The sequence below is a fragment of the Callorhinus ursinus genome, unplaced genomic scaffold (genome assembly GCF_003265705.2).
Source record: "Callorhinus ursinus isolate GAN/ISIS: 27379988/994484 unplaced genomic scaffold, GSC_fseal_2.0 scaffold18, whole genome shotgun sequence".
In the NCBI taxonomy this organism is placed as follows: domain Eukaryota; kingdom Metazoa; phylum Chordata; class Mammalia; order Carnivora; family Otariidae; genus Callorhinus; species Callorhinus ursinus.
Genome location: NW_027397080.1, coordinates 25,999,267 through 26,019,355, shown reverse-complemented (window position 1 = coordinate 26,019,355; position 20,089 = coordinate 25,999,267). Strand labels below are relative to the sequence as shown.

At 51.4% G+C, this 20,089-nt stretch overlaps 1 protein-coding gene and 2 long non-coding RNA genes across 5 annotated transcripts in view; 2 read left to right on the top strand and 1 right to left on the bottom strand.

Annotated features, from left to right (window-relative positions):
* Positions 1 to 8,144: 8,144 nt before the first annotated feature.
* LOC112812347 (uncharacterized) lies at positions 8,145 to 15,858 on the bottom strand. Its single transcript, XR_012381365.1, has 3 exons — positions 15,142 to 15,858; positions 11,679 to 11,842; positions 8,145 to 10,380 (listed from the first exon to the last, which is right to left on the bottom strand). It is a non-coding gene; the product is annotated as an uncharacterized lncRNA (long non-coding RNA).
* LOC141374456 (uncharacterized) lies at positions 13,521 to 15,133 on the top strand. Its single transcript, XR_012381364.1, has 3 exons — positions 13,521 to 13,640; positions 14,032 to 14,219; positions 15,032 to 15,133. It is a non-coding gene; the product is annotated as an uncharacterized lncRNA (long non-coding RNA).
* Positions 15,859 to 17,115: 1,257 nt separating the features above from the next.
* The window catches only part of TMEM51 (transmembrane protein 51), a 53,628-nt gene continuing 50,654 nt past the window's right edge, over positions 17,116 to 20,089 (top strand). Inside the window, exon 1 of one of the 3 annotated variants that reach the window (XM_025856950.2) lies at positions 17,116 to 17,249. The gene's annotated coding sequence lies outside the window, so the exon portion shown is untranslated. Of the gene's footprint in view, positions 17,250 to 17,705; positions 17,966 to 18,948; positions 19,149 to 20,089 lie in introns of those variants that run through there. The other 2 variants (XM_025856948.2, XM_073903324.1) reach the window with 2 other exon arrangements.

Below are 20,089 nucleotides of genomic sequence, written 5' to 3'. Positions count from 1 at the left end.
GAAAGCAGGGCCCTGGTTCAGGGGTCCTCGAGCATAGGAAACACCTGGATGGATGTTTAAGATACAGATGCTCCCTAGACACACTGAGCTAACTAAGGGGTTCTTAATCCTGGAGGTGAGGCACGGTAGAAACACCTGGAGGGTCCTCTCCACCCTAATGTTAGGGTCCTACCCCCGGAGATTACTATTCAATTGGTCTGTGGTGGGGCTCATAGTTATTCTTCAAAAGGTGTTCCTAACAGGCAGCCAAGATTGAACACCACTGATTTTTTCATCCAACTTCCCACCCAATATAAGAGTTTCCCAAGACAACCTGACAGATGTATCTAGCTTAAGTTCCCAGACATCCCCACCCCCCTTCTTGCTGCTGAGACCAGAGCAAGCCCTATGTAAATGTTGGCTGCCATTTTACTACCATCATTTGTATTTGGCCATTGCTGCAAGTTCAGCTTACCTGTCCCCGAATCCCAGGGGCCAGGCCCCCTCTGGTTTGGGTAGAGCATGGGAGCTAGGCTAAGCCAATCAGAGTCATGTTTCATTCCCCTACCTGCCCCCCACCAGGTAACCTACTTCTCGGTTGGGAAATTTAAGGTGTGAGAACTAACAAGGTCATGTGTATAAAGATTTTAGCACAGTACCTGGTAAGCCCTAAATAAAGATGGTAACTGATGCCCCTTAAAAACAATGGTTAACTGTCTGTTTTCCCAATAGCTTCCTCTATGCTAGGCCTTAGCGTAAGTACTTCAATAACACTAACCCATTTAATCTTTATAATGACCTCAGGCGATCGGTAACATTATCCCACTTTTCAGGAGAGAAACCCCCAAAACCTGCTGTGTGAGATTGAATTATTAGCCATTATTCTGGAATGAGCCTCCCCGTCAGGCCTGACTGTTGTCTATTCATTCAACAAACATTTAACGGAGCACTGCTAGATGCCGGGCACTGTTTTAGGCACAGGGGATATTGCACTGAGCCAGACAGTCCCCGGGGTCCTGGAGTTTACATTTTAGTGGACAGGACACCAATAAAGAAGGGAATCAGTAGCAGAAACCAGCTCCTCCGGGCTTTTACAAAAGGGAATTTACTGGAAGTGGCCCTCAGGGCATCACTCAAAGGATGGACTTGCTCAGAGTCAGATCCAGAGGAGAAGCATCTGATTGGCCAGGCCTGGGCCACGTGCCCACCACCGTGGCTGCGGGAGGGCAGAGCTCCCAATTACCTTCCTCTCTACCAGACCTTGTCCAGAGGAGATGAGTAATTCCCCCAAAAGGACGTCAGATGGGTGGGGACAAAGGAGAGATGGATGCTAGGCAGGCAGAAAACAAGCATCTGTGACCCCAGCCCTCGACTATTTAAAGACACAGCCTTCCACCTGGACCCGGTCTCTCCTCTGAGCTGAAACCGTGTTCCCCACTTGGGACTTGGTTTCCATCAACCTAATCCTAGGTCTGTATGACTCTAGCGCTGAAAGCTACAGTAACCCCGCCATACGGGGAACCAAGCCTCTGTCGTGTGTAGGAGAAGCGGGTTGTATACCTCAGGGTCCAACCAGAGAAATAGAACCAACAGGAGACGTATGTGGAAATTTATTGCAAGGAGTTTGGCGGGCTGGCAAGTCAAGCCTGAGCTCAGTAGGGCAGGCCATGGGGAAGGGCGGGCCATGGGGAAGGGCGGGCTAACACTCTGGGGCAGGGGGCAAGGCAGCGTCCCTAAAATCCACAGGTAGGATTTATCCTTCATCATGGAAACCTCAGCTCTGCTCTTAGGGACTTTGAACTGATTAGATCAGCCCTACCCAGATTATCTAGGATAACCTACTTTCCTTAAAGTCAATCATTCCGGACTTTGATCACATCTATACAATACTTTGGCAGCAACACCTAGATTAACATTTGACGGTGTAACTGAGGGCAGAACCTGGCCAGGTTGACGCATAAAAGTGTCCATCACACAGAGGTGACCTCACTAAGCCTCCGAGAACATGGAGCATGTTTAGACAGAATAAAGGAAAATTTAATGCCCAGTTCAGTTCAAATTTCAGACAAACAATAATTTTTTAGTATACATATGGAAGAGAGCACAAGGAAGGAAGGGTGGGAGGGAGGCAAAAAATATCCTTTAAAAGCCCCTCCTGCATATAAAGACTTGAACTCAGAAGCAAGCCCAGGAAGAAATGGGGCACACAAGGACCCTTGGCCCCTCTCATTCACTAAACGGCCATGCACTTGGAGAATATTTATTGAGCACCTATTATGTGCTAGATAAAAAAGCCATAGCTAACATTCCCATAGTGAGTGTGTGTGCCAGGTTCTGCTGCGTTTTTGCTTATTAATTCATTTAATACGCACAAATCAATGGGGTAGGTATAATTCCTATTTTATAATGAGGCAACAAGGCAAAAAGATTAAGAAATGGTCCACAGGGGCGCCTGGGTGGCTCAGTCGGTTAAGCGTCTGCCTTCGGCTCAGGTCATGATCCCAGGGTCCTGGGATCGAGCCCCACATCGGGCTCCCTGCTCAGCGGGGAGCCTGCTTCTCCCTCTGCCTCTGCCTGCCTGCCTGCCTACTTGTGCTCTCTCTCTCTCTCTGTCAAATAAATAAATAAAATCTTAAAAAAAAAAAAAAAAAGAAATGGTCCACAGTCCTAGAGCAGGTAAATGGTAGACCTGGGACTTGAACCCAGGCAGATCGGTTTTAGAGCTCATGATCCTTGATTCCCTGTGTTTAAGTCAGGGTTCAAAGCAGAGGAACCAGTAGGCGATTTTATATGTATCTAAAGGGAGGGAGGGAGGGAGGGAGGGAGGGAGGGAGGGAAGGAAGGAAGGAAGGAAGGAAGGAAGGAAGGAAGGAGGGAGGGAGGAATTACCCTTTAAAAGTCTTCATGTATGATAAATACGTATATATGTACATATGGCACGGAAAGCACTTTCTGTCACCTCCCCGTCACCTCACTATCGGTCACATAAGGCCAGCCCTATTCGGTGTGGGAAGGGATGCCCAAGGTGTGAATACCAGGAGGTGGGGCTCACCCACGCCATCTCAGAGGCTCTGTCCCTCTACGTTTCGAGCTTTGTACTTGGGGAATTGACAGTCAACAAGACCAACTCATTCCCTGCCCTTCTGGTGCCTTACAGCACGAGAGATGAAACAATCAATAAGTAAACAAATAAATAAATCATTACAAACTGCAGTGTTATGAAGAAGGCAGAGAGCAGCCGGGGTGAGTCATTTCCAGCAGGGAGGGCAGGGAAGGCCTCTCCGAGGAGGGTGACATTTGAGCTATGACCTGAAAGACGAGGGAGAGGTGCCAGTCGGAGCAGGTCTGAACAGCAAGTGCAAAGGCCTGGAGGTGGAAAAGGCTCAGGGCCCCAAGGAGAAAGGTCAGCGGGGCTGGAGCGCATTCAAGGAGCGTAGCCTTACATGAGGTTTGATCATGCAGGTGTTTGTAAGTCAGCTGAGTGGTTAGAGCTTTGTCAAACACCTCCCAGAGAAAAGAGACATTCCCTGGCTGACTTTGGGGGAAGGGAACCTAGAGGAGGGATCTAGAAGAAGACCTTGTACCTGAAACTCAATGGTTCTCTTCGCAAAGCACATCTCTGCATTCAGGGCGGTCTTGTATTAGAACCAACATCAACCTGCCAGGGGGTCCGACTGGTGCTGCTTTCAAAATGTTACTGGCACACGTCTCCCCCTCCACTGTCTCCACCTGCCTAGCCAAGCCCCATCATCGGTCACTGGATCATTGTCACAGCCTGTTAGCTGGTCTCCCTGCTTCTGTCTTTATCCCCATCTATTCTCCACGTAGCAGCCAGCTCCCCCTAGAAACGTTAAGTCAGACCTTGTCACTCCTCTGGGGAAACTCTGAAGGCTCTGCATCCCACTGAGTAAAAGCCAAAGTCCTCGCCACCTGTATGGCCTCTCTGCCCCTCACCTCTCTGACCTCATCCCCCACACCCCTCCCACTTGCTCCACTCGTGTCTGCCAAACGGTTCCCCGGATACCCCAGGATCCTACCTCAGGGCCTTTGCAGCTGCCGTTCCCCGTGCCCAGAACACTCTCCCTATTCCACAGACCCCACCTCCCCGCCCAGGCATCCCTCACCTCCTTCAGGGCTCCTGAAAGTCACCTTCCCTGACCACTTTGTTCAAAACGCCAACCCTCCCCGTCCCCAAGCCTCTAGCACTTCCCATCGTCCTTCCTGCTTTGTTTCACTTACAGCACCGATCTTTATCCGACTTACTCCACTTTATGTATTTACTTATGAGTTTATTTGTCTTCTCCCCTGTGACAATGCCAAGTTATATGAGGGCTGGAGTGCTAATCTCTCCCCTCCCCTGCTGTATGCCCAGAGACTAAAACCATGCCTGGCACAGAGTAGGTGATCCATAGAGTAAATCTAGAATCAGACATCCACTAATCATGGAAGGATGATTGCTAGGAGACTAAACTTTGGGGACGACCGTTCCAGTTTGGCCAGATAGCACTGGGAAAGACCAACGAATATGGCCCCTTCCTCCTAACTTACAGAGGAGGCCACTAGAGGCCAGGATTCTTTGTGTCCCTGGTCCTGTCATTTACCACCTGTGAGGCTTTAGGCAGGTCGCTTCTCTGGGTACCAGTTTTCCTATCTGTAAAATGGGGGAAATGTACTCGGTCATCTCTGAGTTCCTATACGACATTCGAGACTTCAGCAGGCATCATCACGAGAAAAAGAGCAGAATTTTCTTCCAAGTTTCAGAAAATCTCTACGTACATTGCCAGCATGAGGTCAGATGACATTTATGAAAGGGGAAATGCTGTTGGCGAGGAGCCAACGTATTTTTACATCTTCTTCTGAACGTGGCTGCTGTGGGTATGGGACCCTCTGTCTCCTTTCTGCTTCTCAGACTCTCACGCCTGCAACCCCGACACGGCTGTGCAGGGGGAGGGGAGTGGAGGGGCAGGAAACACGCTAGTTCCCTATTCCCTGATCTTGGAGAATTTTCAAATAGAATGTCTAAAAGGCCTGAAAGCACTCCAGGGTGGATGTCTCACAGAAACGGGAACTTCTGTGCCCCCAAAAACCAGGTGCAAAAGTGTTCCTAGCTGCTTTATTCATAACAGTCCCAAGCTGGAGAGGAACTGAACACAAACATAAATTATGGGATATTCCCACGATGGAGTATTATACGGCCGTGAAGAAAAATGAAGTGCAGATGTACAAAAACCCAGACACAATATCAAATGAAAGAAGCCAGTCACAAGAGAATACATACTGTATGATTCTATTTATTTGACGTTCAAAAATATGCAACAGTAGTTGAAGGTGACAGAGGTTAGAATTGAGGACCCTGGGGAGTCTTGAGCTGGGAAAGGGTAGGAGGCAGCCTTCCTGGGTCCTGGAAATGCTCTAGATTTTGACCTGGGTGGTGACCGCACAGGTATGTACACCGAGCTGTCCACGTAAGAGTTCTGCACTTCACTAAATGTAAATTATGACTCAATAAAAATAAATAAATAAAAATCAGTAAAAGGCTGGAGCCAGAGGAGAGTTCCAGCACAGGAAGACCCCCCGCCCCCGCCACCCATCCACAGGGGATTTCCACGGGATTGGGTGGCAGTGACCACCTCCCCTGGCAGCCCGCAAAGTCATTAACTCAGAACTCAGCACGTCTGGCCACGACTTCCTCCTTCTGAGCAGCCGGGTCCCCAGAAGCTGAGAGGACACAGGGCACAGCTGCTTCTGGCCCCAGGCTGCTTACCTCCTCCACTGCCCTCCTACCTCCTTCCGGAGAGCCCTCTGAGTGCATCCCATTTCTCCATCCCTTGCCCTCCTCCCCAAACAGTGTTCCACAATCCAGGATGAGCTGGAGAGGAAATCGCAGTGGGGCACCTCCCTCCTCGCCTCAATGGCTCGATGGGTCAGTCCCGAGGCTGGTTCTCCAGTGCCAGCCGAGACACTGGAGAGTCCAGTTCAAATGGCAGCACTATGTCCTTGACACTTCAGTAAGAGGTCTGCTGAGTAACCCCCGCCTCAAGCGCAGCGACCCTGTCACCCCACCCCTCCCTGACCTGACCTAGAACAGTTTCATTTGTGTTGCGAGTTTTTCTTCAATAATAAGATCTTCCTTTTACAGAGCAACTTTGTTTGCTGCCCTTCACAGACACTGACTTGGTCAGGACTCCCACTAACCCCATTTTGCAGATGAAGAAGCTGAGGCTCCATAAGGTTAAAAGCCTCCCCCAAGGAGCTGTAGTCAGTAACTGCGGAGCCAGGATTTGAACCCAGGCAGCCCAGCTGCAGGGCCATGTGCCCCTAAGTCCTGAGCTAGGCTCCCTCCTATAGGAACAATGCTAAATACAAGTGCCAGTATTTCGAATGGTGCCCAGTGTTAGCTAAAGAGCAATGTAGGTGAAAGAAAGCGTTACGTTTCTAGCAGGAATTTATCTCAACCTCACTTAATACCCCTTTTTAAACGTTGAATTACATTGAACAAAAACCAAAACAAAACACTTCCCTCTTTCTGGCCAAACAGAGGGCCAGTTAGCTCGATGGTGCTATCCAAACCTGGTCCAGATGCTGTGCGGGTGGATGCCGCCTCGGAGAAAACCCAAGGACCTGGGGTGGGTCTGTCTTTTCTGCGGGGAGGGGGGGGCGGGGGGGGAGCAAGTTCTGCAGGGAGCTGAGCAGAAAACCCAGGACGGCTCTCTAGGCTCTGTCTTATAATTAGATTTTGGAGAAAAAAGCTTTATCCTGCTTGCAAGGCGGGCTGCTGATTTACAAATTGATAGCAGCCAGCATCTATCCTTTCCCTTAACGAGGTTTGCCAACTTTCTGACTCAACCTCTTGTTTTGTCCTTCCATTTTTATCCCTGTTCTTCTCCAGGGAGTCGATCTGTCCTGGCCGTCCCGACTCTCCTGCTGCGGTTAGAGTGGCTTGCGGTGGGGGGGGTCAATATAGTTCACTGTGCCAAGGATCGCCAACCTGTCAGTCACGGCCACCCTGCCAATCAACTGGGGGTGGGCGGGGCTTAGTAAAAGTTCGACCAGTGGCCTTTCACTTTCACCCAGGTAAGGATTCCGACTGGCCTCTGCCACGGTGGTCAGGTACCGGGGAGCTCAGGAAGCCGAAAGGGTGTAGGTGAAATAAAGCCATAGCTTTGGAGGAACCAGATGGCTAGGATGATCTACTCTGGGTTCAAGTCTCAGGTCTGCCCCTCGCTAGCTGTTGACTTTGGACAAACACTTCATCTCGGCCTTCATTTCCAATTTAGGTTGAAATGAGATAACACACGTAAAGAGCTTAGCACAGCACCTGGCGTGTAGAAAGATGATGAAGGGTGACATCTTAAATTATCTGATGCGTTTTTCATTCCCAGTTTTTGTTACTGCTTCAAGATCCTCTCCACCCCCAAAATTCAGGCAGCTGTTATCATATGCCTCCAGAAAGGGATGACACAGCAAAAAAAAAAAAAAAGAAAAGAAAAGAGAACCAAAGAGTCCTGGCTTTGGATTTTGAAAGCCTAGGAAATCAGGGGAAATAGAAAGGACTGGTGTGTTTAGACAATAGAATTGGGAGTGGGGCAGGGCGGGGAGGGAGACACAGATGCTGGACTAGCAAGGCTTCCTGCCTCTTAGGGCGGACAAAGGTTCCCAGATCAGGAGGAGGGAGTGTCTGAAAGGAAGGGAAACTGAGAATGAGGGCCCTGGGCTGTGTCCCATTGTGTTCCTTTCCCGTGTGGAGCCAGGGAGGGCAGCAAGACCCCGGACTGAATGGCCATTTGATAAATCAAGGCAGATGGGTCTGAGACAGCTCCACAGCACTTTTCTGCACCCCAACAAGGAGCAGGAGAAAAATGGGCCCCAGGGACCCAAAAGTGACACCGAAATAGGAAAGAGTGAGGTTGCCAACTCAAGCGACTATGTGGGCTAGGCAGATTTTGCAAATGAGTGAGCCAGGCCCCCTAATGGGGAATGGTGGGGACTGTGGCAAGCTGACAGTGAGCATGCTTGGTGTACTGGGCAGCCACCAGGCAGTGGGATTGCTGCCCCATCGGGATGTGTCCCCAGAATGATCTGCTCCAATTTCTAGATTTTTTTTACAAAACATGAAAATCTTTATTATTTTTTACAAAACATGAAAATATTATTTTTTACCAGACATGAAAATATTATTTTTTACAAAACATGAACATATTTTTTACAAGACACCAATATCTTGTTTTTCTTTCAAATATCTAGATGCTTATGTGAAAATTCCCATTTCAGATATTGGCAAGTGATCTTTTAAAATACGCTATGGATCAAATGAAATGTATCTGTGGAACTATATGTGAGTCAGAAGATACCAGGTAGTGACTTGTCCTGTGAGAGTTCCCTCAGGCTCAGCATGGACTTGCCGGGACCAACAGCCCAGCAACCAGTGTGGGGACAGGGATGGATGGCATCCACACCAGATGTGCCCCTAGGAGGCTTTGGCATGACACAAGGCTTCAGAATTTAGATGCAACCCCAGCAGGGGGTGAGGGGAGGGAGAAGGAAAGCATTTCTGCCACCTGGCAGAATAGGGGCTCCTAAGATAAATCTGGCTGAGTCATGGAAAAATAGTTCCATTTCCTGCCAGCTTGAGTTTGTGGTCTGAGTCTCTCACCTCCTCTAGTGATCTGGGGAATTTAACTATTTTTATGCTGCACATGTTTTAGGGAATTCTTTCTTCCCTTTTGTCCCTGGGTATTTGTTTTCCTCGGATTCAAATCTTTATTTTGAAATAATAACAGATTCGTAGGAAATTGCAAAAAAAAAAAAAATTCCTGGGGAGGTCTTGTGTGTCCCTCACCCAGTCCTTGGAGCAGTAGTGCAGCCAGGAGATTGACGTTGAAATTGACATTGGTACAACCCACAGAATTTATTTGGATTTCCGGGTCCACCTCTATTCATTTGTGTGTGAGTCTATCTGTGTGTAGGGCTGTGCAGTTCTATCATGTGTACAGGTTCATGTAACCAGCCCCTCCCCCTCAGTATCCAGAACTGTCCCGTTCCCACAAGCTCCATCATGCTGCGCAGTGGAAGCCGCACCCATGCTGGCACAACCACAACCCCTGGCAATGTTTCTTCATCTCCAAAATTTGGTGATTTCAAGAATATTCTATGAATGGAATCATACAGTATGGGACCTTTCGAGATTGGCTTTTTTAACTCAGCATGCTTCCCTTGAGAGCCATCCAGATTGCTGCATGCCTCGAGGAGCTGTTCCTTTTTATTGCTACATAGTATTCCACCACGGTGTGGATCTACCACAGTTTAACCACTCATCTATCCAAGGACATGTAGGTTGTTTCCGGTATTTGGCTATTATGAATCCTTATGTGTTTATAAAATTAGTTCAGAAAATGCCAGCCAGTGGCATCTGTGTTCTGAGTTTGGACAGGGTGCAATATTTTCCATGATCCCTCAATGATGGAAGTTTGCACAGACTTTTTCATCTGAACCCTGCAGAAGCCCTGGGAGGGAGGCAGGGCAGAAATTCAGTCAGTCAACACATTTTTATTGAGCACTTACTATGTAGTATGTACTATTCTAGATTAATTGGGGATACAGGAGTGAACAAAACAGACTCAAATCCCTTTCCTTGTTGATTATCCCCAATACTCATCGGGGAAACCTGAAGCTCAGAGAGGCTATATAATTTGCTTAAGGGCACACAGGTGGGAAGTGAGACTTGACCCCGGGACTTCTGACTTCCAGGCCACTAATTCTCTGGTTAGATTTTGCCATCTATCTTCACTGACAACAACTTCAGAGCAAAAAGCACATGCTGGGGATCCTGTATGCAGTATTCTAAGCAGTGGTTCTTAATGGGGGTGGGTGGTGAATCCCCCTTCCCCCCAGAGACGTTTGACAATGTCTGGAGTCATTTTTGGTTGTCAGAATTTGAGAGGGGTGTTGCTACTGGCATCTAGTAGGTAGAGGTTCAGGGAAGCTGCTAACCATCCTACAGTGCTCAGGGCAGCCCCCACGACAAAGACTTATCCCACCCAGATGTCTATAGTGGCAAGGTTGCAAAACTCTGGTGTAAAGCGCCCTAAATGTCACAGACAAAGACAGCAACTACCTAGACAGCACAGTGTAATATTGAACACACAATTATTTGCATGACAGGTCTGGTGAAGGCAGCACACTGTTGGTCGGGGGCTGATAGAGGGTCACTATGAAGCCGGGAGGGCTGCCTGAAAGAGGATGCAGAACATGCAGGGGTACCGTTCCTCTGTTCCATGCTCTCTTCTTCCGTTTCTCTTGAAGAACCTTATTAACCTCCTTCGTGCCGAAATGTACCAGAGAGCCGAGCTGAACATGCAAAGCCTTTTTAGGAACAGCCGGGAAGCAGGCAGGATGCTCAGTCTGCATTGTGGAGTGTACAAGAGACATAACCTCAGTTTTCAGAACTAGGCTTAATTTCAATTTCAAGTCCCCACTTTGCTGGGTAGGAGAAGATCACAATTAATCAGAGTCTCCCTACTGCTTGTTCTAAGTTGTATCTATATTTCTTTTTTTGGTGAAGGGAGCTCACAATGTGCCAAGACCTGGGCAGGGGCCAGCGGCAATCTGCTCTTCTCTGGCACCTGCTGACATGGCCTCATTTCTGTCTTCCGGATGGCAGACATGCCTTCCTCGCCTCCTGGACGCCCTCTCTTCACCCAGCTTCTCCCTCTTTCTTCTCTCAGCTTCTTCTGCCCTCCTCTTAGGCACATGGGGTACATTGGCAGGGCCAGGGAAATTGCTGCAGGGCTGTCGCCACTCCATGTGACCATCCCCTCTGGTACCACCCTGGGTGAAGGACAAACATCCTCTGAGGCTCCCCCCAGCCCACACCCACTCTCAGAGCTGCCACAGGACCATTGCCTTGGCCACGACTCACCTCTCCGGAGCCCACATCATCATAGCTGTTTCCCTCTCATCTGCCCCTCTACGTGGACCCACAGCCCAGAGACACCTGATCCTATCTGGGCCTGGGCAAGTGGTTGTTGGATCTTGCTTAGTCCCAAAACCTTTTGTTAATGACATAAACATTACGCCCAGGGCTCCCACTTTTGAAACTCAGAGCTCAGGTTCTTACAACCCCAAAGACCTGATTCTTAAAACTCAAAACATTATCTCTGCTTTTCTGGTGAATCTGGTTCACCCCGAAATAAGAAGAGCCACTGGCTGAAAGAGCAAAAAGGAAAGGGGAAGAAACCCCTTTCATCACTATCACGAAGTATTAGCTCACTCCAGCAGTGTGTGAGGAATGAATGGAAGACACTGTCGTGTTCTTCTGTGGGCCCTTCCCAGCCAGGGACAGCTGAATCTCGGTCCCCAGGCTCATCTCCCATCCTCCAAACCTGGATCGGAAGTCCCTAAGAGCATCGCAAGCCACACTAGCAGGAGAGCCAGGGTAGAGAAGGGTATGGGTGCCCGGACTACAGGCAGCCTGGGTTCCCAGCCACACGCCACCACCTACCAGCTGAGTGAGCTTGATCAAGTCACTTAACGTCTCTGGGTCTCAGTTTCCTAGGCTGTAAAAGGGGGGAATATAATACCTCCTTCCTGTGGTTATGAGGGTGATTACTGAGACAGAAATTGTAAACTATGTAGAACAGTGCCCAGCACTGAGTCAGCACTGTACGGGGGCTGGCTTGCTATGGCTGTCACTCACTTACCCTAGAAGTGAATGGGTTTCCTGGAATCCGGGTCACACAGGGCCCCAGTGCTTGCTGCTGGGGGTTTCAATGCAATCGCTTCACCGAGAGAGGGTCAGGGCATCTGTGCCTGGCCTCCGGCACTGCTGTCCGCTCAAGAGCATCAGAGGGATTCTCTTTGGATCCTTGCGTTGCCAGAAACATAAACTCATTAGACTAGTTTAAGTAAAAAAGGAAACTCACTGGAAAAACAGGAATGCTGCTCAGCACTAAAAAGGAAGGAAGGTGGACAGCAAACTGGCAGCCTCCCTGTACCTGGGGTGGTGGGGGGGGCTGCTGCAGGTGCCTACTGGGTGCACCGGCCTCTTCTTCCTATTGGCAGAGGCTCCGTCTGATTCAGGGGTCTGTGCCAACCCCAGTGACTCCTGAAAGTCTGCACCAGTCTCGAGGGCCCTTGCCAGTCATGGGTTTCGGAATGAGCATGTGACCCAGTTCTGGCAAGGGAGCTATCAAGGAAGTTTACGGGGAGCTTCTGGGAAAGGTCTCATCCTTGATGGAAAAGAGACCACGGAAGCATGACAGGGCCTGGAGCCTGAGAGAGCCATGAGTAACAAGGCTGAGCACATCAGAGGGACCCCCCCCCACCCGCTCATGAAGTCCTGTTTCCTGGGCAAGAAGTCCAGACTCGATGCTGAGGGCCCTGGGGAACCACGGCTCAGGTCTGTGTGTCACACCGCTGACCGTGCGACATGGAGAACGCATTCAAGGGGGACAGCCTGGAAGCAGGACACCAGTTAGGAAGCAGCTGGATGACCTGCAGATGGGACATAGAGGAAGGTTCTAGAGGATGGGGCACCAAAGAATCAGGGTGATAAGGAGCGAGACTTGCTGGCTCTCTGTGCTCAGGGGCCTCAAGATCAGGCACCCTAAAGTCAGGAGGTCCTCACGAGCTCCGTTCTGGACTGTCTGACTCGTCTACACAGGCCCACTTACAGTGGTAACTGAGGTAGAGACATCATTTCTGAAGCATTTTTTTGGAAATTGAATCCAAATGGTTTCATTTAAACCAATAGTCCACCTACCCAATTTCACTTTGCACTATATGAGCGCAATATCTCTGCCACCCAGACCTGATGCAACCTTCCGAAAAGCTGGGCCAGTATGTCACGGGTGAAACCTGCCTGTGAGCACATCCCTTCCCAGTGACTAATGGGATCCGCTCCAGATGAGGCACATGTTACAAGTACACGTACGTATGTAATTACTGCTGACTTTGGCAAGAGTCACACAGTGGAGACATTGCTCAGCTTCTCAAGGGTTTAGAAATGAGCCCTCCTCCGGAGTGAATGGGAGCAAGGGGTCACTGGCTCAGAATGGAGCAAAAGAGTGGCTGATGGGAGAAGACACAGGGGCAAGGGAGCGTGTGCTCCTGGGGGACAATACACAAGGCTCCTGGACTCCTTTTTTTTTTTTTTTCTTAGCACATACACACACTGCTTTTCGATTTCTAAGGGCAACCACAGTTTGGTTTCATTCCTCTCATAACATGTTCTTTTTTTAGAGAGAGAGAGAGAGAGAGAGAGAGAGAAAGTGAGTGACCACGAACAGGGGAGGGGCCGGGGATAGGGAGAGAGAGAGAACTCCAAGCAGACTCCCTGCTGAGAGCGGAGATGAACATGGGACTCAATCCTACAACTCCAAGATCACGACCTGAGCTGAAATCAAGAGTCGGACTTTCAAGTGACTGAGCCACCCAGTGCCCCCTCACATACACTTTCTATGCATAAGCAAATATATGTGTGTCTATAGCTTTAAAAAAAAATTGTGTGGCATCATAATGCCCAGTCTTTTGCCTCTCTTAATTCATGATACATCTTGGCTAGTCTTCCCTGTGTCAGCTCTATCTCCTTTTCCGTGACCACGTAGCATCCCGGCACAAGCCTACACCATGACTTAACTATCTTCTACCAGGGACATATTCAGGTTGGTAACCATTTTCCCCATTCTAAATAATCAGCAGTGAAAATCCTTGAACACACGGTCTTGAGCACCTATGTGAGTTCCACATGATGATCTGTTCCTCTAAGTAGGTTTTCAGCTTCACTTCCTTACAGATTGAGGTCTAGTCACCAAGCAGAGACAGTCTGATACTTTAAACTGTTACTTGCCCACTCAGCTGGAACAGATACAAACGTTTGCTAGGAGAAGGCTCAGAGCAGCATTCTCTCCTCTTAGAATCCAGACTTCCAGAAACGGTCAAGCTAATGTGCCAAGCGACTTGTGTTCAGATGCCCCTGGGCCATTGACAAGGCACTCGGCCACATCCTGTCTCACCTGACTCTCATGTCAGTCCGCAGAGTAGGAGTTTTTACAGAGGATTTGGAAACTGAGGATCAGACAGGACGAGACATCCACCCAGGGTCACACAGCTCGTAAGCGGCAGAGGACTCAGAAACGAGAGACAGATCTGATGAAATCCTGCCTTCTTTCTAAATCCATGGCGCAGGCTGTATCACGGAGCCTCTTAGAGAAGAGACATATGGTGGACGCTTAGCTGAAAAGGTAGGTGACGTAAACATCTGCCTACATGGCTGAGTTGGCCAGCCCCGTGGGTTTCCTAGGGCTCCTGTGACAAACTACCATAAACTTCAGGGCTTAGAACAACACAGATTCCTTAGCTTACAGTTCTAGACGTCAGAAGTCCAACCAAACGGTCTCAGGGGGCTAAGATTAAGGTGTCAGCAAAGCTGTGCTCCCTCTGGAGGGCCTAGGGGAGAATTCGCCACTGACCTGTTCCAGCTTCTAGGGGCTGCCCCCGCTGCTCGCCCTGTGGCCCCTTCCAGGAATCACATCACCCTGCCCTCTGCTTCCACCACTACAACTCTGTCTGACCCTCCTGCCTCCCTCTTAGAAGAACCCCTGTGACTATGATTCAGGATAATTGCCCCATCTCAAGGGCCTTCACTGAATCGCATCTGCCAAGTCCCTTTTACCGTGCCAGGTAACACCTTCATGGATTCTGAGGATTAGAATATGAACATCTTTTGGCAGCCATTATTTTGCCTATCCCGTGGGGTTCTTAGCATAGTGGTTACGAGCAAGCATATACGTCAGTTCAAATTCCTGGCTCTACCCCTTGTTAAAAGACGGAGGTGTGTAATTTCTCTGAGTCTCAGTTAGCCTGACCTGAAACACTGAAATAATAGAATTTTCCTTCCAAGGCCGTTGAGAAGATTAAACAATACGACGGTTGCCGAGCTCTTGAAATACAGGGCTCAGTAAATGGGAACCCTCATCCTCCCCACCGCCTGTTATGGTAATGGGTAACAGAAATTCCACCATTCGAGATTTACTTCTTTGGCTCTTTCCCCAAGGACACAGTCACATCTCAGGCCCTTGTGAGCTGACAGAGAAGTTGGCAGTTAAATGAAGTCAGGCTCCTCGATGGGACCTAGAGAACCAGGGAAGAATCAAAGAAATTTACCATGTAGAGGGAGAGGGCCGTGAAGAGTAGTATGACAAGGAGAAACACGCTTCCTCTGCCACTTTCTAGTTTTGCCTGTGGCTCCACTTTGGATGGGAGTTTCTCCAGCCTCTTCCCGGATTAGCCAGGGTGAGCCAGCCTAAAAGGAACGCTCTGAAGATGATTTGCTGAGATAGACGAGACCTGCCCAGTTAGGTTTGTGGCAGAGCAGGGTGGATCTGGAGTTGGATCCTGGCATGGAAAAGTACTGAGGTTCTTTGCCTCCAGATGGGAGCTAGAGCCGCTGTCTGAAATGATTATCCCCAGTCTGGGCCTCTCCAAAGTTGGTCTTGCAGAGTGAAATGAAAGCCAGACTCTGGGTCTTATCTGAGAGCTACGTCACTGTTTCTCATCAACCATTTGGAGACTGGAAGGTTCCCAAATTCATTGTCTAAACTTTGTGATGGAATACACACCGCTCTCCAATGTGAGCTTGTGATCACAGGTACCCGTCTACACAAACAGTTCACCCCATTCAATAAAATAATGTTACTATTTGGGGCTTTCATTTAGCCAACAGATATTTATTAAGCACCTGCAGGGGGCCAGGAGAAGTGGGCAGGACACAGAGGTCCCTATCCTCAAGGAGAGCAGGAGGCAGACTTGTAAAGAATTATGTCATTGTGCAGAATGAGACAAAAGTAACTTCTCTTCCTGAAAGACAGGAGAAGCAGGGAAACTTGCCTCAGGGGAGAGAGTATACGCAGAGTGACAAGGAATTCTTCCAAAGATGGGAGAACACAGGCTCTGGAGCCAAACAACTGGGGTCTAATTGCTGATACTTCCCAGCTGTGTGACCTTGGGCAATGATGACCTCATCTTCTGAAGCCTCAGCTTTCTCTTCTATAAAGTGGGTGTAACCAAAAAGCATCCCTGGGGTTGTTACAAGGATTAAATGGGCTAGGAAGTGAGTAGCAACCTGGTGATGGGTCCACAGTAAGGATGTGAGGAATAAGCTGTTATTGTTATATTTGCGGAGACTCATCACTGTTTCCCTAAATGTTTCCTCATCCCCAAATCACAAGTCAGCCCCAAATTTGCCTATTTGGGGACACCAGGGACCTGTTGAACTGTTACTGTTCAAGTTGAAAAGCAACAATGGGAGAAAATACCCACGTGGGACAACATAGGTATACATACCTTTGGATGATGTATACCCATGAACTTGGGAGTTTGATTACAATTCCACCAAGGTGGACTTGATTACAATTCCACCAGGGTGTCTAATTTCTGTCCCTAGGAGGCGCCTTCTGTCCTCAGCTGGATCCTCTGACACCCAGCCAGCTGCCTATTGGCCTTTCTCAGGGTTCAAAGAACTGGACAGTTGCAGGAGAAGGGGACCCCCGAACTGGCCTCTCTTGGAATTCAAAACAATCTAAGATTGGGAGAGGCGGCGGGCTATCTTCTCCCCCTAGGTTTAGAATCCTTTTTTTTTTTTTTTTTTTTTTTTTTTTTGTGTGGTCTGGCTGAGATCAGTTTGGGCGCCGGAGAGGCACGGTTCCAGGGCAAACCTCCAGGTGTGGGGGGGAGGGGGTGGGCAGAGGCAGAGCCGCCGCGGATGAGAGGCACCCTCACCAGTTCCGGTTTACCCTCCCCAGAGCCCGGCCTCAGGCAGCAGTTCTGGGGCTCTAAGCAGTTGTGGGCCATCGCCTGCAACCTGGTGGTCAGGACGACGACAGCCGGTGTTTCATTGGGAAAGTTCTCCGGAAAGCTGGGAATGAAAGCCCCCAGTAGGCGAGATTCTCTGGAGGGGGCGCCCGCATCCCGTATGCATGCAGGCGCGGGCCCCCAGAAATGGGCTCCACCCGGACCGTGCGACCGGGAACCCGCAGGGGGCGCGCAGGGGACCGGAGAGAGGGTGGGGGGTCGGGCCGAGGGCAGGAACAGACTCGCTTTTTTTTAAAAACCTGCTTCCTCCTTTCCTACCTCCACCCATCAGTCACCTCGCAAACCACCAACCCTGGGCGGTGCAGACGGGTCCCAGCGCCCCGAACACGCCCAAGGGTGAAGAGGGAGGCGGTGGCCTCCCCAGGAAGTGGGGGGGAGAGGCCGGCGCACCGGGCGACCAGGTGAGCGCCGGGCCAGGTAAAGGCGCGGCAGGTGGGTCCGCAGTGCTGTACCTGCCTACTCGCGCCTGAGTTGGGAGTGGGGTATGGGGTGGGGTGGGGTGGGGGGGGTCTCCCAGCTCTACTTAACATTTAAATAACCTGGACTCCGGTCCCGAGTCACCGTCCCCCATTCCACCCCCACATCCACCTCCGCGGCCCGGGGGTAGGGATGTCTGGGCTCTGTTCCCTTCCCCCACCCCTGTTTAGCCAACTCGGAGGGGCGGGGTCGGGGGAGGATTTGGCCCAGCGTCCCCCCACCCGCTGGCACCCCCCCCCCCCGCAATCCGACGCGAGAGAGTGGGTGCTTTCCCTCCGCGGCTCGGGCCCGCGCCCCAGTCCTGGGGGTGGCGCGGAGGGCCGGGAGGGAGGGTCGGCTGGTGGGCGGCGCCTCTCGGGGCTGGAGGCCGCTCCGGGCCGGCGCCGCCCTCTGTGTCTCGCCGTCCCTCCCTCCTGCACAACGGCGCTCCGAGGCAGAGCTTCCTGCGTCCCCATCCCGGTCCCGGAGCGGGCTCTGCGCCCTCTCCGCCACCGCCTCCCTCGATCTTAAACCCCCCGCCCCGAACCTCCGGCCCCGGGATCATATCGCCCCGAAGGAGGCAGCCCGGGGGGGACCGGGTCGTGGAGCCCCCGGTCCCCGGCCGCCCGACCGTGACCGTGCTGGACCCGCAGCCGCCCGGGTGAGTCTGCGCCGCCGCGCCTTCCGCCCCGCGGCGCCCCGCGGAGTGACTCTTGGCAGGGCCGGGGAGGGAGTCAGGGCTGGCGGGGTCTGTTTGTCCGTCTGTCCGGGAGTTTCCTGTCCCGGGTCTGCAGCCTGGAGGACTCCGAACCCGCGCTCACTGGAGCCGCGCCCCCCCCAGTGCGGGACACCCCGCCTCCACGGCATCGCGCTGACCTCGGCCCAGAGAAGGCAACCAGCCTCCGGGGCCCCCTGTTGGCGAGGACAGGTGCCATCCGCCAGGCGGGTTTCGAACTCTCGGCCTCGACCAAGAGGCACCTCCACCCATGCTTAGAGCAGAACTTCCCAGGAAGTCCCCGGAAACCATCCTGGCGCTGCCCAATTGATTCCCCCTTCCCCCATCCCTAAGTCTTTTCTGGAAACCGAGGCTTTGGGGGAATTTAGATTCGTATGTGTGCTTTACGTACCAGAGGCAAAAAACGGTGAGAAATCGGGCGTGAGCGAAGTAGGGTGAAACTCAGTTTCTTCACTGTGAAATGGGTATGATAACCTCCTGGGATGAGGTGGGGTCACTCGTGCCTGGCACATAGCAAGTACTTAAAATCCAAATCAGATCTCTTGTCTGCTTCCCAACGGGAGGCGTGTGGCCTGGGACTGCCAAGTCTAATTGAAAGGGATGGTCACTTATAGGAAGTAAGCTTTCCTAACCAAGGGGTGTGGGAAACAGGAAACCTGGATGTCCTTACGGTTCCCCAGCCCTGCCTGGGCCCTCCCTGGCCGGTAGCAGCCATGGGGCACCTGTGCACTCTCGGATGAGCTTGTGTGGCCCGGGCCAGATCCCTCCTAGCTGTGCGGGTGGTCCAGGCGCCGGGAACCCAGGCGCCGCTGGAGCGGCGCGGGCGGGGCCTGGGTGGGCGGGGCCGGAGCGGCGGGGGCGGAGTCGGAGCCAGCCCAGGCGAGCTGCCGGAGAGGGGTTACCCTCTAGAGCTGGCTTTTGGTTTTCCTTCGACGTGGTGCTCTTGGAGTATGGCTTCTCTAGTGGAGGGTCGGCTCTGGGACCTGTGAGCGGCTTTCACACTTTGGAGACTCGTCACACAAGGATCTTGACCGAAGTTGATAGGAACGAACGGAATTGGGAAGGAGCCCCTTTCCCTCCAAATGCTTCCCTCCGCAGCTTGCCAGAGGTACTGCCCAGACTGGGACAAAAGGCAGAACGGAGGAAGGGGAGGAGGCTGGTGGCGCCTCTGTTCCTCACAGGGTTCTGTCCAGTGGTTGGATGATTAGGGCTTCCTGGGCATCAAGCAGGGCCAGGCCTGCCCCAGAGATGCAGAGCCTAGGGACCTCAAGAGCTCCCAGCCTAGTGAGTAGTAAATGACAAGTGTCGTTCAGAGGTGATATTACAGTCAGGCCCCAGCCCTGGCTGGCTTTGTGACCCGCCTCCCTGAGCCTCGGGTTTCTTCATCTGTTCGATGGGAGGGATAACCTCCCAGGTGGGACCTTCATGCCTAGCAGGAAGTTCCATTACAGGGCTTAAGGGAGAACAGGAGAGAGAAAATAACTCAGGCTGAGGTGTTCCGGGAGGCCCTGCTAAGAAAAGGATGTTGGGGGAAAAAAGAAAAAGAAAAAAAGACAAGAATGTTGGACTATGCAGCAGTGTATTGGAGTCCCTCGCGGAGGGGGAGGAAGGGTGTCCGGGCAGGTGGAACAGCACAAGCAAAGGCACCGAGGTACAAAAGTACACGGGGTGTGGTGGGCCTGGGGGGTGTGCTCAGGCAGTGGCAGATGGGTTTGTGGAAGGTGGGGAAAGTAAAGGGAATTGGAGGGACTGGAATGGCGGCCGATCGTTGCACGTGGGACTTTATCATGTGGACGTCTGGGAACCATTCAACAGATGTTGACTGAGTGCCTTCCGCTGGCCAGGCACTGTTCTAGGTGCTCAGGATGGATCACTGAACAAGAAAGACAAAGACAGACGCAAGTTGCATTCAAGTTCTTTAAGCAGGGCAGTCATTTGATCTTGTTTGGTCTATGTGAGGAAGACAGTTCTGTGTGGAAGTCGGAGGAGAGTTTGGGGGGGACTGCTGGGAGAGAGGAGGCTGGTCTGCGGGCCGGGGGCAGTGGGGAT